This window comes from Penaeus chinensis, chromosome 38 (assembly GCF_019202785.1).
Source record: "Penaeus chinensis breed Huanghai No. 1 chromosome 38, ASM1920278v2, whole genome shotgun sequence".
NCBI classification, from domain to species: Eukaryota; Metazoa; Arthropoda; class Malacostraca; order Decapoda; family Penaeidae; genus Penaeus; species Penaeus chinensis.
The window spans coordinates 9,987,129-9,992,496 of NC_061856.1; positions in this window are offsets into that span (position 1 = coordinate 9,987,129).

Genomic DNA, 5,368 nt, shown 5'->3' on the forward strand with positions numbered 1-5,368 from the left:
AGATAATAATGCGTGAATTAGATTTATAAAAGTTTTCTGTTACTGTTGTGTAACTGATATTCCATTATTTTTCCTCTTGATTTTGATATCGGAGAATTGTCAAGCGCTTATATTAATCTGAACTTTCAACACAAGAAAGAAAAAACGCAATTCAATGCATATCAGCCATGTAAGTTTAAATGCAAACAGAAGTTATCCCTCGTGAAATCTGATGGACATTTCACAATGCTGACCCCACTGGCTATGTAGAGCAAAATCGTGTCAATAACTTAGGATCTAATCGTACAATTTAATGCCTGTAAATCCGGGAAGATAGTCTTGACTCGGTAAATCATATTTCGGATCAAGTGAGGGAAAGAAAGGTAAGGGTGGAAGGGGAAAAATGGAATGAGGGGGGAGAGGTTAAAGGTGGGAAGGAGAAAAAAATGGAGGGAGATAGAGGTAAGAGGAAGAGAGAAGTGGATGAAGGAGGGAAAAAAGGAGAAAGAGGAGGGCGATGGGAGTGAGAGAGAAGACATATGAAAGAAAAGGGGGGTGGGGGAAGGTGGAAAGACACTTGAAGGTCAGTGATTCATCACAACGTCTACCCTAAGGTCATATTAGGAATGCTAGGTCATCCGTCTCAGGTCAGCTCTGTATGGGGGCCTGTAGTAGCGGGTGGTTGGGTGTAGGGTGGTAGGGGGGGTTATTAGAGCGTAGGCGCGCGGGTAAAGGGTGTCCGAAGGGTGAGTGGGGGGAGGGGGGAGAGGGGGAGGGGGGAAGGAAGTCGGTCAGGTCACGGAAAGGATCGAATATACGGATCACTCCCGGTCATTATGGAGAAGGAACACGTGAGACCTTTTCCCCATGCGGGTTTCAGCTTGTTCGCGAGGCCACGTGGGTCTGTCAATTCATCGAAATCAGGGTGCTGAGTATTTCATTGATGGAAGATGGGTAATAGGTTTGACAGATGTTTCAATCAAGCTGAGTACTTGAGTAGGTGAATGAGTCTGTGTGCTTGAGTTAAAGATATGTCCACGTACACATGCGTCTGTTGTCATCTGTAAGCGTGTGTAAACGTGTCTGTACCAAGCGCGTGTGTGTATACGTGTGTAGCTATTGTATGAATGTATACACTCGTCGCCCTGTGTGTGTGTGTGTATGTGTGTGTGTGTGTGTGTGTGTGTGTGTGCGTGCGTGCGCGCGCGTGTACGTGTGAAAGACATCTTGGGAGACAGAAGGGAACGGGACCTCAGAGGTATCCAGGAAAATATTTGTTTTGTAATGTATAAGACCCACATTTTTTTCTTTAAATCAATTTCGAACAGTTGATCTTTTCTTCCATAAATGACTATCATAGAAATATCGTTTAATAAAGGTCCATTAGACTTACACATGGGAGAACCTCTGATAAATAAGTGAATGAATGAATGACATGTTATCTTTGGAGTATTTCTTTCTTATCTCACCGTATCTTAAGTGAGCGTTTACACTTCTTCGCGTCTGTCGTAGTTTAAGTTGGCTGTAATGTTATGAACGAGATAAAATAGTGTGTATTGATATTATCGTAGTGTGATTTACATGGCAACGTTTAATCTTTCGTAATGTTATTAAGGCGATGAAAATTATCATCAAATCCTCTCATATGATGACAATGCTGACAATGATAACACTGCATTTGTAAACACCCCATACACAATTATTAATAATTTAATAATTACTGTGCGCAGCAAAGTTTCAGGTGTTTTGAATCCCCTGTTGCTATTCAATCTAGTAATTGTCAATTCCAGCGCTACTGATGGAATAATACCAACAGCTGTTATAACTACTACTTCAAATAGTCTATCTGTTCCTCCAATGTTACTATTTATCATTTAATCTAGCAAGTGCAATAATACTAACTATTAGTACTGCTGCTACTATTTCTAAGTGCAACTACTGCCAAGACTATTTTTAGTTATATATATATATATTTATATATATATATTATATATTATATATATTGTATATATTATATATATATATTTTTTTTACTAAATAAGATTACTACTTTTACTTCTGCTACTACTCTTACTACGACTACTACGCATTACTACTACTACTACGTACTCCGCGACATCACAAACAGCAAGCACCGCTGTAGGCCTACCTTTCACAATAACAACACCCCCTCCCCCCCTCAGGATTACCTCCGGGGGGCCGGGCGAAGGATGGTATTTGCACCTCCTCCTCCTCTCACACCCATACCCCCACCCCCCATATCCCTATACTCTCCCCCCCTCCCCCCGACCGTTACTCCCCTACACCCCCTCTCCCTCTTCCCTAAACCCGCCCCCTCCTTCCTTTCATATACCCCCCCCCCTCCTCCTATCTCTCCTTCCTCTCGCCCATACCAAATACCCCCCCACCCCCTTTCCTGTCCCTCATACCCCCTCCCCTTCTCTTCCCCTTCTTTCTTCTGCCTCCCTCCCCCCCAGCCCCATGCCCCAGCCATGCCCACGTGACTACCAGAGGGAGAAAGGGGGGGGGGGGAGGAAGAATGGTAACAGGTGCGGCAGGACTTAGTAACAGAACCTTTAGCGTGTTGGTGGCAAGATGTATGCTAGTAGTAGTAGTAGTAGTAGTCGTAGTAGTAGTAGTAGTCGTAGTCGTAGTAGTAGTAGTAGTCGTAGTAGTAGTAGTAGTAGTAGTCGTAGTCGTAGTCGTAGTAGTAGTAGTAGTCGTAGTAGTAGTAGTAGTAGTCGTAGTAGTAGTAGTAGTAGTAGTCGTAGTAGTAGTAGTAGTAGTAGTCGTAGTAGTCGTAGTAGTAGTAGTAGTAGTAGTAGTCGTAGTAGTAGTAGTCGTAGTAGTAGTAGTAGTAGTAGTAGTAGTAGTAGTCGTAGTAGTAGTAATACAAGCTTTAGTAGTAGTAGAAGTGGAAGTAGTAGTAGTAATAGTAGTTGTAGTAGTATAAGTTAGTAGTAGTAGAAGTAGTAGTAGTGCTTCTACTACTATATATTACCACTAATAGTTGTAGTACAACCATCCCCATCACAATCACCATCAAAATCACCACCACAATCTCCTCCTCCACCATCCCCACTACCTCTTTCTCCACCACCGTCTCCTCCACGTCCACCTCCACCTCCAACGCCACCACCACCACCACACCCACCACCTCCTCCATCACTTCCTCCACAACCTCCTCCACTACCACCCCCACCACCACCTCCTCCCCTACCACACCCACCACCTCCTCCATCACTTCCTCCACCACTTCCTCCACCACCACCCCCACCACCTTTAACAACAAAAGCATCATATTTTCCGAAAGAGAAGCGAAAGGAAACTTGAAATACCGAGTCCTTGGCAGACGTAATGACCCATTTTCTCTCTCTCTCTCTCCCCCGTCTCGCCCCTCGCCCCCTCCCCCCCCACCACCACCACCACCACGCCCCTCCCCCACGCGCATTGGTCCAGTGAAAGTCCTTGTAACAGATCTTGTGGTGTTTTTGTTTTATGCTTCATCGGTTTCCCTACACTCTTGAATTACAATTTCCTTTTACTACAGTTGTAATTCCCTATACGGTTGAAATATTTAAGCAAAACAAAACAAAACAATAAAACACACACACACACGTATATAGATAGATAGATATATAGATAGATAGATTGTCTAGATAGATAAGGAAGCTTTGAAATGATTTACACACTTTCCTCCTTTTTCACAGCTCGATTGTAATCATAAAAGCAGTCCACTGGGTAAAAAAAAAACGAAGAAAAAAGTGCAGGTAGAAATAATGGGTCTACTTAGCTGACCTGTCTACATTCCCCATTAACACTTCTTTAGTGGATGAAGCAATTACACATCCTTGTTGATTATAATTATCGATATAACTATTCTCTGTAAAAAAAAAAAATAATAATAATAAAATCAAGAATTGAAACTGAATTGAAATTGAAATCAACTTACGTGAGATTGTGACTCCATAAATTAAAACTAATTTCCTACCGTTCCCGTTAATATCACATTCTTCCTTAGCGCCGGGCAGTTCTAATTGCACGATATAGGGAATCCATGCAAAAAAAAACTCCTAATATAATGATCACTCGATTCCAACGCGTCTATGAAAAGTTGCTGTGTTGTTTTTTTTTTTTTTTTTTTTTTTTGCAAGGAGGTTTCTGAGTCCTCCGGCAATTTCGTGTGTTCGTGTCATGTTATCCAGCGACCCTCCCCTCTTTTTTTTTTTTTATCCACAGGGAAAGCCACACATTCCTCCCTTGATTTACAGCGACATAGAGGACGACTGAGCGTGAATAAGAATAGGGATGTTTCCGTTTGATAACTTCCATAGGCTTAGTGAGAGTCGGCCTTTATATATAAGTATTTTCTTTCCTATTTAAAATGTGGAATCTATCTTCTAAAGTATCTGGCGCTGATGATGCTCCTTTATCCGCTAAAGAGAATCGCAACCCCTCCCCCACCCCTCCAAAAAAAAAAAAAAAAAAAAAAAAAAAAATACAGGATCGAATTTCTCAACGTTCTGTATAATCAACTAAATCGAACCTACAAAACAGCTGTTACGAAACTACCTGCCTGTCGCTCAGAAATCTGGCATTTCTCAGGTAAACGGACCATTTCGCTTCTCATTTCGCTTATCCTACACCGAATATTCCGAAATTATCTATATTTTCGAGCGCCATTATCCTAATTGAGTGGACTTAGCGACAGAGGAAATGCCACTGGAAGAGAGGGAGAGAGGGACAAGGGAGGTATTCGCCTGAAATCCTCAAGGAATTTCATTTTTGTAAACAAGAGAGAGGTAGGATGTTTACACTCGAGGTGCCCCTTAGTAAACAAGGGAGTCTAATTGTTCTGAGCACTTGTGCAAAGGTGGCTCGGTTCTTAGTGAAATGTGAGTATGTCATACTCCTTTTAATGTCCAGCACAATTAGCATTTCCATTTGGCAATACGCATTACGCATATAAAAGAAATACAAATTTAGGCCTAGAAATGGCATCCATACCTGTTGGCGAGAGAAGGAGAAATACCTGTTACTAGGGGGAACCTCGGCATAGGCCTATACAACTGATCTACTGATAATTAGCCTACTGGTATCCTGTGTGTGTTTGTGAGGAGGTGCGCGTGTGGATACAGGGGTGTGTTTGTGTGTATGTGTGCGCACAGGTGTAAGTGTGTGTGTGTGTGAATGTGTGTACATATGTGTGAGAACGTATATATCTGTATGTGCGTTTGAGTGTGTTTAAATTCGAATAACGAGATATTTCACTCGTCCATTCATTTCAGCGATCCATTCATTCACTCATTTATTTACGTCACTGCAGGTCATTCATTCACTGACTTTTTTACGATAATTAGCAAGGATATTTTTCAATTTCATTAATTTG